This window comes from Cynocephalus volans, chromosome 4 (assembly GCF_027409185.1).
Source record: "Cynocephalus volans isolate mCynVol1 chromosome 4, mCynVol1.pri, whole genome shotgun sequence".
In the NCBI taxonomy this organism is placed as follows: Eukaryota; Metazoa; Chordata; class Mammalia; order Dermoptera; family Cynocephalidae; genus Cynocephalus; species Cynocephalus volans.
Genome location: NC_084463.1, coordinates 143411412 through 143424043, shown reverse-complemented (window position 1 = coordinate 143424043; position 12632 = coordinate 143411412). Strand labels below are relative to the sequence as shown.

Genomic DNA, 12632 nt, shown 5'->3' with positions numbered 1-12632 from the left:
AACCAGGACCATCATGTCAGCTGAAGAAGAGTGGGACAGTGATGCACGGGGCAGATCTAGGTTGAGGTCCTGCTCTCCCAGTTCCCTGCTAATACCACATTCCCGGAGCTCTGTCACCACTGAAGAGGGAAGTCCCTGGGAAAAACTCCCACCTGTGGCCCCAGCTCCATCCCCTCCACCTGGCTGGGCCCTGCCCTCTCCAGGGCCTGGCAGGAAGCGGGTCAGAGGCCCCTGTTTGCCTTGGCTCTTCAGCCTGCTTTCCCAGCAAGCCGCCTCTGGAAAGGAAAAGACAGCAACAACAAAAAGCCCTTTGATCTGCCAACCGACGCCCTCCTCCTACACTAGAGGAAGGTAGGAATCACCCTCTATCTTGACCCTGGACTACCCTCCCCACGTCTTCCCCAAAGGGCCCCAGAGGCTCTTTACCAGACCCCACCTAGCTCAGGCCCCCGGACCCCATTAGATGAAAAGGCCACATGAGGAGAAGCAGAAGGAGAGGCCAGAGAGGGCCAAGAAACTATGAGAGAGAAGGTGGCCATCAACCCAGTCACCCCACAATAGGTGGTGTCCACAGGTTTCTTGGTGGGACGTTGGGAAAGTGGTGTGTATAAGAAAAGCATTTCAGTGCAGTGGTAAGAACCAGACCGAGCCAGCTTGCTGTGCAGCAGCAGAATGCCAGGCTCCCATCACAAAGGGTGCAGAAGGTAGCAGTCATTGACCTGTGTCTCTCCCACGCCCCCACAGCCCATCCTGGAGAACCCCCGCTGCTTCAGTGGACAGTTCTGTTTGCTCTGGTGGCTCCTACCTCGAGCTCCCCTTGGGTCTCTTGGCCAGAAGGCAGGGAGGAAGTGCGGGAAGCTGGTGTCCCTGGGAGCAGCCCTCAGCCAGTGCAGCAGGTGCTGGTGAATAAATGCCCGGGCTTATCAGCGCTTGTTGGAATGATTCTGGGGTCTGCCCCACAGTCTCTTGGGGGGTCCCTGGGGGGACTGAACCCCACTTGCTCCAGTGGTAAGCTGCTCACTGGTGCACTTTTATGGGTTCTCCCTTCCTCCTTGCCCACTCACTTCTGTCTGGGATCAACTTCATATATAAGCTGTTTGCACCAAGTCCTTGCTCAGGTTCTGCTGTTGGAGTCATCCAACTAAAACAAGGTAGAAGTGTCTGTGCTGATACAGAACAAGAGAACAAGCTCAAGATGCAGGGTAGTACGCATGGAACACCACCAGGGATGTAAAAAAGAAGGGCACTCCGTACACGGATGTGCCCATATACTGCAAGGAAAATTCGAGATAGGCATGAGGTGGTGACACTGGTTGTCTCTGGGCGAGGAGTCTGGTTTAAGGCTGTTACCTGTCATTGATCATGCTTCTGGTCTACTTTCATATTCTCCTACTAAGTTCACTCTTCATTTTTTCCTAAGTCTTTCACTAGTAAACATGATTATTTTTGAAGAGCCGAAAACTCCTGGAAAATCAAAAAAACAAACTACAGAGAGGGAGAAAACCCTGGAATCAAAAATTCCCCTCACTTCCTGGGACCCTCCCTCTTCTCTCCCACCCCATTGTGGCCTGTCCCCCCTCAAGGCTGGGGTGCAGAAGGATAAGTCCCAATTCCCTCAATGGTTTGGCAGCTGCCACCAACAAGGGATTAAGGGCTGGAAGGGAACAAAGGGCCAGAGAAGAGGCTGTTGAGCCCCCTGGATCCTGATTTCCTCTAAACATTGGCTATTAAGAAACAAACCAGCTCTAACAGGGAAGACCCTGGTGTCCTGCAGAGAAGCACAGCCAGGAAACAGAACAGCTAGTGGTAGAGTGTGGGCTCAAGGTCTGGACTACTTGGGTTTACATTTCTATACCTCAGGTTTACCAGCTGTGTGACCTTGGGCAAATGACTTAACCCTTCTGTGCCCCCATTTCTTCAGCCATAGAATGGGAATAACCATAGTACTGAATTAGAAGGTGTTATGGGCTGAACTGTGTTCCCCCAAAATTCATATGTTTAAGCCCTAGCTCACAGTACTTCAGAATGTAACTGTATTTGGAGAGATGGCCTTTAAAGAGGTGATTAACTTAAAACGAGGCTTTATGGTGGGTCCTAATCCAATCTGACTGGTATTCTTAAAAGAGGAAATTTGAACACACAGGAGACATCAATCAGCAAGAAAGCAGCCATCTGCAAGCTGAAGAGACAGACCTCAGAAGAAACCAAATCTGCAACACCTTGATCATGAACTTACAGCCTCTAAAACTGGGAGAAAATAAATTTGACATGAATTACTTTACGTAATCCTCACAACTGAAAAAATTAGATATTATTTTTAGTCCCATTTTATGGATGAGAAAATGAGGCACAGAGAGGTTAACTCACCTAAGGTAAATGGTAAAGCTGGTCCTCAAACCAGGAGGGCTCCAGAGTCCTGGCTGTAAACCATTCTGTTGGCTGATAAGATCGGACTTACACGTGCCTGGCAGCCAGCAAATGATCAATACATGTTAGTTGTAATCATTGCCCAAAACAACCTGAAAAAAGACTGGCTTGCAGAGGAGAAAATGGAGGGAAAGGACTTTCTGTATACCTGCTGAGTGCCAGGGTCTATGCCAGGAACCTGGGACACGGGAGTGAGCAGACAGACATAGTCACTGCATTCTAGGGCTTACACCAGCATGGATGAGATGGATGTTAAATAATCACACAGACAAGTCAACAATTGCCCAACAGTGACAAAAATGGCTAGAGAGAGGACTATGTAGCGATCAGAGCCAACAGAGGGGAATTTGGCCCATTCAGGAATCAAGGAGGGCTTCCTGGAGGAGGTGATGCAGGGGCTGGGATCCAAAGGATGAGGAGGAGTCAGGTTATTAAAGAGGGAAGAAAAAGCAGTCCAGGGGAAGAAAGAGCATGAAGAGTGGCCCATGTGGGTGGGGGCAAGAGAAAGGAACAAAGTGGCAGGCGGGCTGGAGCAGAGGGTCAGGCTTGGGTGGGGAGGGACAGAGGCTGCATGAAAGCCTTTTTTGCACACAAAGCAGCTAACATTACACAACAGATGTTTTCCCTAACAAAGTGTATAAGTCGAACTTCTGTAAATTGAATTTCATTTTTAAGGCAGCAGGGAGCAACAGGAGTCTTCGAGTAATTTGTCTATACATTGAATGAGGACCCTCTAATCCAGCTGGCATTTTCATAGATCCAGGCTCCCTAAAGTGAGGTGCATCTGCTGGGTAATAACCTGGAGAAGGACTGTCCTCTCTTTGGTGTGTTGGAAACAGCAGGAGTGGTCTCTGGTGGCCGTATCATTCTGTTGCCCCATAAGTCATGGGAGAAGCCCCATGTTCTGAATGTGATCTCCCCACTGAGCAATCGTGTTCTGCTTCCTGGGGTGAACACAATTTGGACCCCCCTTCCTCAGCTTCTCCTCATCCTCCAAGCTTCAACTTGTTCTTCACCTCCACGAGGAGGTCTCCTCTGTTCCCAGCCCCCTGAGTGTTTTCATGGCACCCTACAGCTCCCCTTTGGCTTATTGCCATGGTATCCTGAGTGCCCCCAACATACAGGGGCTCACAGGTACAGGCCATGGTGCACAGTGAGGAAAGGTGTAATCCTGAAGAAGCTATGACTAAGAATTCATTCATTCATCATGTATACACTGAGCATCTGCTCAACTCCAGGCACTGGGCTTCACCCTGCTGGGTTCCATGGAGAACAAGGCAGACATGTCTCTGCTCTCGCTCTATGGAGGGACACAGATGACAAATAACATATTTCGGTTCCTGTAATTCTAACATTCATTGAACACCTTTGATGTGCCATATTCGATCCTAGGAGATACATTTATGCATTTTAGCCTTTTTTTTTTTTTTTTTTTTTTTTGGCAACCGGTCAGTACAGGGATCCAAATGCTTGCCCTTGGTGTTATCAGCACCACACTCTAGCCAACTGAACTAACCAGCCAGCCCTGCATTTTAATACAATTTTATCTTCATAAAACCCTATGAGTTAAAATGAAGGCACAGAGAATTTAAGTGATTTATCAAAGATCAAACAAAAGTCATGATATGAGGCTGAACTGGGATTTGAACACAGGCTGGCGTGTTCAGAAGCTGCACTCCCAACCCTTGACAGCAGGTTGCCTCCTCCGCTTTGTTGCACCAGGATGAGGCTGAGTATATGAGCCCCTCAGCCTCAGCTGGGCCCCCTAACCATACTGGGCCCCTAAGGGATGGGCTCTGGAGCTGAGAGTCATCACCAAGTCCTCCCACAGGCCCTCCCTATGCAGAGATATCCAGACGTGCCACTGGGGAGAAAAGCCAAACTTGCAGAAGTCACAGTGGTTTCTAGTGTTAAAGGCGAACCCAAAATAAATATCAAGCAAGAGCAATTCATCTCACACTGATATTCTCAACTAGAGAGGAGATGGAGCCCACAGGCAACTCTAGAAAGACAAGTTGAGAGAATGTAAACAGTGCCTTTCCTTTAGTCATTTCAAATAATTATTTCTAGAAAATGTTCTACCTCTGTATTAGTCTGTTTTCTGTTGCTATAACAGAAATACCTGAGACTGGGTAATTTATAAGGAAAAGAGGTTTATTTGGCTTATGATTCTGGGATAGCTGCCTTTGGCATGGTCCTCAGGCTGCTTCTACTCAAGGCAGAAAGTGGCAGGCAGCTGGCGGGTACAAGCAGATCACATGGCGAAAGGAAGCAAGAGAGAGAGAGAGAAGGTGCCAGAGTCTTTTTAAAACAACCAGCTCTCCTGGGAAACAATAGAGCGAGAACTCACTCATTAATCCCTCCTCCCCAGGGAGAGCATTAATCCATTCATGAGGGATCCGCCCCCATGACTCAATCAGTTTCCAACACTGCCACTTTGGAGATCAAATTTTCACATGAGTTTCGGAGGGGACAACACATCCTAACTCTATCAACCTCTAATTGTACTTATGATTCATATACGCCGATGCTTCCTGAGCCCAGACTGAACACCCAGCACCTTCCAGACCCGTTTGGAGGGAACAAAGATGGGTAACAGCTACTGGGGAATGCTTACCTACTGACAAAGTATGTTTTGACACAAACATTCACTTCCTTTGATGCTCATCACTTGGCTATAAGGTGGGTATATACCCCCACTTTATTGATAAGAAAACTGAAATGTATAGAAAGTAATTTACCAATCACTTACTAGTTGTATAGTTGTATGAACTTGGGCAAATTGCTCAACCTCTTTGCACAATTTCCTTGGTTACAGAATAGAGTATTAATACTACCCATCTCTTATGGATTGAATTGTGTACCCACAAAAAAGATTAGTTGAAGTCCTAACCCCTGGTACTTGTGAATATCACCTCATTTGGAAATAGGGTCTTTGCAGATGTAATCAAGTTAAGATGAGGTCATTAGGGTGGGTCCTAACCCACTGTGACTAGTGTCCTTATAAGAAGAGAAGAGACGGACACATAGGGAGAATACCACATCATGACAGAGGGAGGTGGAGACTGGAGTGATGTATCTACAAGCCAAGGAGCACCAAGGATTGCCAGTAAGTACCAGAAGCTAGGAAGAGGCAAAGAAGGACCCTCCCCTAGAGCTATCAGAGAGAACATGATCCGGCCAACACCTTGATTTCAGACTTTTAGTCTCCAGAACTATGAGAATAAATTTCTGTTGTTTTAAGCCTCCCAGTTTGTAGTACTGAGTTACAGCAGCCCTAGGAAACCTATACGCCACATCATCAGTCTACTGAACTGCTCCAAAGCCCCTGCCCCTGCTCCATGGGTTTCAGGTGGAGGGCTGCAGAAGCTGAGTCTGGGGGCAGGAGTGAGTGAGGTGAGTTTGGAGGACCTCAAGGTGCCTGAGTCACCTGGCACATGTGCCTGCTCCAGTGGAAGGCTACTCTCCTCAGAGCCCCCAGGGACAAGTGTCCACTATGCCCAGGAGGGGAATGGGTGACCTCAGAACCCTGTCTTGAGGACCCTTCCTCTTCCTAGCCTCAGGCCTCTCCATTCATGTGTCCAGCCCATGAGCTATTCCCCATTGGGTCATGGAGGGGGCATTTCTGTTTGGGCTAGAGAAGTGTCTCATTCCCTTGGGGGCTAAAAATGAAGAGTTGGGCCTGCCCTGCTGGAGGCAGCCCTAAATGTCAGGCACCAGGTGGCCGTGGGACTGCTCCCCCGGGAGGCTCGGCGCACTTGGCCCGCGTGAGCACACTGCAATCTGTCCCAGCAGGAGAAACAGCCACATGGGGGTGGGAGAGAGGGTGGCAGGGAGCCTGTCTTAGCAGCCCCCCTAAGCCCCATGCCCGCAGCATAGTTAGACATGAAAAGATAGGCCAAAATCCAAGGTCCAGGGCTTCGAACTCTCCTCCCATTTCAAATGGAAGCTGTATCACAAGTTCAACAAGAGCCTAGCCTGAGGCTGCTGGGAATGGGAGCCAGAGTCTGAGCAGGTGTGCTGGCAGCTTCAGGCCTCTCCCGAGGGGCTGTTCCCATGCTGGAGCAGCTTTTCCTTCCTGCTCAAGTGGAAGAGGAGTGAGGTGCAAACATGTTGACACCTCCTCTGTGACAGGCACTTGATTGGCTTTACCATTTCTATATTCTTTCCATTTTGCAGAGGAGCAAATAGAGGTGGGCCCAGAGAGATGAATGATTGCTAAGTAGGAGTCAGGATTCGAACCTGGGTCTGGCCATCTTACTGTCTCCCAAAAAGCAGGGTTGGAAAGCCTCATGAGGCCTTCTAATCTTCCCTTCCTAATCCCACAAGGAGGCAAAGGGCAAGCACGGGCTTGCGTAGGTGGGACAGGAGCCACAGGTAACCCCATGTGTGCTCTGGGAGGCACCTCAAGCTTGAATGCACAGCATTCCCAAGCAGTGTACATGGGCTCCAAACTTCTATGGCTCTCACTACAAATATCTAAAACCATGGCTTCTCTCACCTCATACCACTAACTCCCTCAGCTTCCAGATAGTTCCTGCAAAGTCCCCTCCCCAGCCCTCACCCCAGTACTCACACACACATATAAGATGAATACAAGAGCTCCACATCATTTGGGTATTGGGGGAAGAGATAGGAGCAAAAGTAGGTTCTGGAAGGTCCTGGAAAAAGTTCTCAGAGCAGTAAATTTCAGTAAAGCAAAAGAGATCATGGGAGCACTGGGCTGAAAGTCACGGGCCAGGCTTAGTGCTGCCCTTGTGTGCACTGACTCGTCAGCCCCGAGGCCTCTCTGAGCCCCACCTCCCTCCAGTGTGTTACAGACACAGTATGATCTGCCCAGAAGTAATTTCCATATACACAGTCTGTAATCTATAAAGAGCCATGCACATCAGGCATCATCAGGGAAAGGAAAGCGTTGTCTAGCCCTAACCGATAGTGAGTACTCCCAAGCTGTCTAGCCCCATGATAACAATCACAAGGATCGCTCAGAGTAACAGCCTTCCTGGTTATGAGGCAGAGGGTGGGTGTCCCCTCCAAGCAGTTGGAAGAGACTGTCCCAGCCAGGACGGACCAATAAAGTCCAAAGCCTTAGACGCAGACCTGACCCAGCCCACATCCCTGCAGCAGACCAAGAGCAGAACACAAAGAGGGGAGCAGGGCCAGCCAGACATCAAGCAACGCAACAGAAGAGTCACATTATTTACTCTAAAGTCAAAAGTGTCTTCTAGGAAGATGGCCTTTTATTTGGGTGAATCTGAGAATTGTTTATCAGCTTAAACTCATTATCTGCACATATGGTCTTCATACTATGGTTCAGGGCGGGAAACAAAGGGTGAAAGAGAGAGGATAGGCAAATACTAGCTGATGAAATATCATCCCGCAAGTGCCAGAAACCAGGATATTTTCAGTGACGTCAAATTGGGCTTCCTGCCACAAGGATGGGGCCACTGTGAGAATAATCACAAGATCCAGGAGGAGTTCCTCAGTGAGGAAGGGAAAGAAGGAAAAGAACCAAAAATGTAACTTATTCACCCTTGTCTTCCACCCCAAAAGCAGATTTTCACAAACACACACACACACACACACACACACACACACACACACACGCACACACACACTCTATGGCACAGAATATTAGAAAGGATCAAAATTGATCCCTCCCATTCCACAATAATAGTAATAATAATGACAATGATGCTAGTGAAAATTTATTGAGCACTTACTATGTGTGGGCACTGTGCTAAGTGTTTTCCAAGTTTTATTTCATTGACTCTTCACAGTAATCTGATGGGGTATTACTACTCCCATATTACAGACCAGGAAACTGAGGCACCAGAGGTTGAATGGCGAAGGTCACACGACATTTGAACGCAGGCAGTCTAACCACCATGCAATGCCGCCTCTCAAGAAATAGGAAAACTGAGGCTCAGAGAGGGGCGGTGGCTCACTCGAGGCCACACAGCTCCATTTGTAACAGAATCAGGGCTAGAACACAGTCTTCTAACCTCTGGTACAGCAACCTTTCCACTCCATCCTGCTGCCTTCCCATATGTACACAGATACCCATGACTCACAAACATGTTTTTGCTCATCTCCAAGTTGTTTAATTCACTAATTAAACCAGTAGTCATGGGGGCAGACAGGGCAAGGGCTGGATCTTAAGATAACAAGTGCCCAGATGAAAGACCTGCTTTGGCAGCTGCAAACACTGGGGCTCATCACCTCAATCTCCTTCTTTTTACTGTTTCATTATCTGCCCCCCACTCCCTGGCATGGAGCACTGATGCAGGTCCAAGGTGCCAGCCCAGGCAGCAGGAGGAGCCCAAGCTGGCACATTTGCTCAGTGGCATCAGGTGGCAGAAATGCCTGATCAACTGGCGTCATCTGCTCCGTGGGACCAAAGTGCTGGTTTCCAAGCCCCCCTCCCTTTGCTGCGTCCCAGCCGAGCATGAACAAATGTTCCCGATTTTCCTTCTCCAATGGCTGATGAAATAGGTCAGAAGAGCAGCCCTCTGGAAAGGGAGGGGTCCCTAAAATGTGCAGCCCAGCCACCGACGTTGGCTCTTCCCAGGGAAAAGTGGGGGGCTGGACAGGCATCCGGAGAACAGCAATGAGTGAGCAGGCCAACAGACACAGGAGTCCCAGCAGGAACTGGCCACCGATGCTACCCTCTCTACCCGAAACCGCTGAGCACCGTGTTCACACAAGCCGGAGGACAGTAGGTTTTAGAATCTGCCAGGTGCACTCGCCTTAGGACTTTGCTGTGTAAGGGTGGGCAGAGGGGCAAGCCAGCCAGCAGAGGCTCAGAAGGCAGGACGGAGCAGGCTGTCCAGCCCCTAAAAGGTTAGACTCTCCTGACTTTAAGTTGCAAGGTCCCTCAGAATCCCCTAGGGCAATACCCTCATTTTACAGGCTGGAAAAGCAGATTCAACAGGGGAAGTGACCCATTCATGGCCACATTGATGATCCAGAAGTGCTGGATTTCAAATCTGCTGTTTCCCCCTTTTCTGGCTCCCCTCCCACAAATCTCTGCCATAATCCCTTGCCTGAATGCCTCCTCCAGACCTGTCCCTGCCCCAGCACCCTGTCCTCCAACCCACCCCCCAGACCATTAAAACCTCATTTGGTAACTCAGGGAGCTATTTCCAGGTTGATATGGAATTTTTTAAAGGGTAGAGGGTCCTTCCTGGAGTCAACCCAAGGTGCCCGAAACCCAACTCCAGATTAACTTTTGCTTCTAGAAAGTGTCCTGCAGCTTTCATTGACATACCGCCATTTCAGCCTCAGGTTGAGTAAAAAATCCCAGACAACAGCCATTTTAATGGATTTGGGAACAAGGGAGACCAGGAAACAGAGTGTCCAAGACTTGAAATTTTGCTGTCAGAGATCTTGGACTTCGCCTGGGTGAAGTCTGAGTCTCCAGAAGATACACTAAGTCTGAGCTAAGTCTGAACGTGGACATCAGCAGCCTTCAGGGGCCTTAACCATCTCTCCAATTCAGGACAGGTGGGGTGTGGGTGGGGGCAGAGAGGAGGGGCAGAACAGGGGAACTGCCAGCTTTCTGGGGGCCCCAAGCTCACACACAGGTTCCAAGGGCAGGGCTGTGCCAAGCAGGCTTCCCTCAACAGAAAAACAAGTCATTAACAGCAAAACAAAACAAAAAAAAAACGCCTTTTGTTTTCTGCCCCCTGGAATGTCTTAAAGACACATCCAGAGACAACCGACTTCTCCACCCTTTCCTTTTTGTCCTCTCCTCCTCCTCTACTCAAAATAAAAATCACGCTGATCTTTCTTTATGGCAACTTTGTCCTGGAGTATTTTGGTAGCATCCAACAAAAACATCTGTCAGGCTACATTGAACTCTGGAATCTCACCTCTCTTTCAGGGACCATCCCATCTCCATCACCTTTGTGCAGGGGACTCTGAGGGCAGGGGGCAATCCCATGAGTACACGCTGCTAACCAAGAGAAAGATGAAAACTTCCCTGGCTACTGTGAGGCTACTGCCCCTTCTTTGATTTGCTCATTTGTGCTTACTTGGGGTGTGGAGAGGAGGGAGGGAATTAGAGAGAAAGATGAGGCAGCAGTCCCTCCAGTGTCCCTTCAGTGGAACAGTCCCATACATGATGGCACTCTTCATATATACCAGCAGCCACCTCACTTGCCAAGGCACACACACAGACTCAACCCTGAGGTCAGGGGACACAGAGCAGGTTTCCACCAACAATTATGAAGTGACCAGATAGATGTGGCCAGTAGACCCCTCGCCCAAAGGGGTGGGGTGCTCTCGCTGACTGCTGAGAAATTTAACAATTCTGCCTGGACAGCTAGAGTCTTTAAGGGCGCCCACCACCCCCACCCCTGTGCCTCCGGTTTACTGTGCCCAGAGAGAGGATGGATAAGAGTGGACACAGCCCAAGATCCCCGGCCTGCCCACACCTAGAAATTTGGCCAGATCCAGGGGAAAAGGTGTAACTTTTGGGAAAAGGTGTAACTTTTGGGAAAAGGGTGCATTCCGTGGTTTGGATTTCAGCAACTCCAAGAAGCCTCAGCAAGTTAATTCTCCAACCCTCTCTCTCCACACCGATTCACTGTTAGTGTAGTTACTTCATTTTAGTTTTTCTGGGGGTGAAATTTTTATTCACTCACTCACTCTTGCCAGACCTCCAAGAAAAATCACCTCCTAACAGCCAAGCTTCCCAGCACACGGCGCAGTTATACCCGGGGCACCCCAGCCTCACCCTCGGACCGTCTCCCCAGTCCGGTTGGGGCGGAGGCGGGGGTGCTCCTCGGGGCGGGCCCCCGCGCGTCTTGGGACGTCTGTGAATCGCGTGTCCTGGATTTCGGTGCAGTGGTCTCCAAAGAGCCAGGACTCGCCTTCCTGCGGATGAGAGGGCCGGGGAAGGGCGCCCCCTGGCGGGGGCCCACTCACCTCAATCCCGCCAGGACTTAGAACCGGCGCGAACCCACCCCAGCCAAGCAATCCCCAAGCGGACTCCCACGACACCCCCTAAACCTGGACATGCCCAAGCTTCGGGTCCACCCAGCACGCCCACGTTGCCTCCGCTTTCCTAAGCCGCACCCATCTCGTAGGGAATAAAGGGGGGCCCGGAGGAAAGCGTGGCGCCCCCGCCCTGCCCCGCTGCAAGGACCCCAAAGGCGGCCCGCTCTCAGCGCCCCTGCTGGGCCCAACAGTCCTCCCGGCCCGCCTCCCCGCTCCTTGTCCCTAGTCCCTACCTGTCCTCCTACACGGTGGCGTGGCGAGCACCTCCTCAGCCCGGGCGCAGCCCTTGCCGAAACCCCGAGCCTTGAAACCACACCTGCCACCCCCCGCCATTCTCCGGAAGCCCCCACTCACCCACCCGGAGCGCTGGGCGCCGGCTGGCACTGCACCTGTCCCGGGCGAAGCCCCTGTCCTCGGCGGATTGCGGGCAGGACCGGGGGCGAGCGCGTCTCCCCTTCCCCCTCCCCCCACCCTGGTTGCTAGTTTGGGTAGAACTTGGTTCCTTTCCTGGGCTCCTCCTGGGACCCCCCCATCCCACCCCAGTCCCTCACCGTGTCCAGCAGTCCCCCGAGGGCCGCGCGCGTGGGGTCTCCAAGTCCCCGGGGACGCAGCGGCGGAGCGCACCGAGGGCACGGAGCTGCGGAGCCCCCTGCCTTCCAGCGGCGGCGGCCGGACCCCGCGCCAACTCCCGCCGGCGGCCGCGGGGGAAACTTTCCCGGCGGAGAGGCGCGCTCGCAACTTGCTCCGCGCCCGCTGCCTTCCCAGCGGCGGCGGCGGCGGCGGCGGGTCTGGGGACCCGAGGCGCGAGGCGGCGGCGGCGCTCGCTCGGGGCTCGGGGCTCGGGGCCGGGGCTCGGGCTCGGGCGGCCTCGCGCGGCTCCGCGGTGGATCGCTCGGCGCTGCAGCCTGGAGCCCCCGAGACGCCGGCGGCAGCTGCAGCCGCCCGCCCGCCGGCCCCACCTCCCAGCCACCGCTCCGTCCCTCCCTCTCCCCGCGCTCCCTCCTCCTCCTCCCCAAACCTCCTCCCCTGCAGCCTCCAGTCGCCGCCGCCGCCGCCGCTGCCGTGGCGGCCACCGCGAAGGCACGTCTCCTCCGGCGGGCTGCCCCTCGCCTCCTCCCTGCCTCGGTCTCCGCCTTCACGCCCGCATGCAGGCCCAGCTCGGGGGGGTCCCTGCGGCCACCCTCTGCCCTTCCGCCCGCGCC

General features: G+C 52.1%; 1 protein-coding gene across 1 annotated transcript in view; it reads right to left on the bottom strand.

Moving 5' to 3' along the window:
- Positions 1-12118, bottom strand: part of TSPAN18 (tetraspanin 18) — a 183987-nt gene extending 171869 nt beyond the window's left edge. Inside the window, exon 1 of the mRNA XM_063094308.1 lies at positions 11982-12118. The gene's annotated coding sequence lies outside the window, so the exon portion shown is untranslated. The remainder of the gene's footprint in view (positions 1-11981) is intronic.
- Positions 12119-12632: the final 514 nt, after the last annotated feature.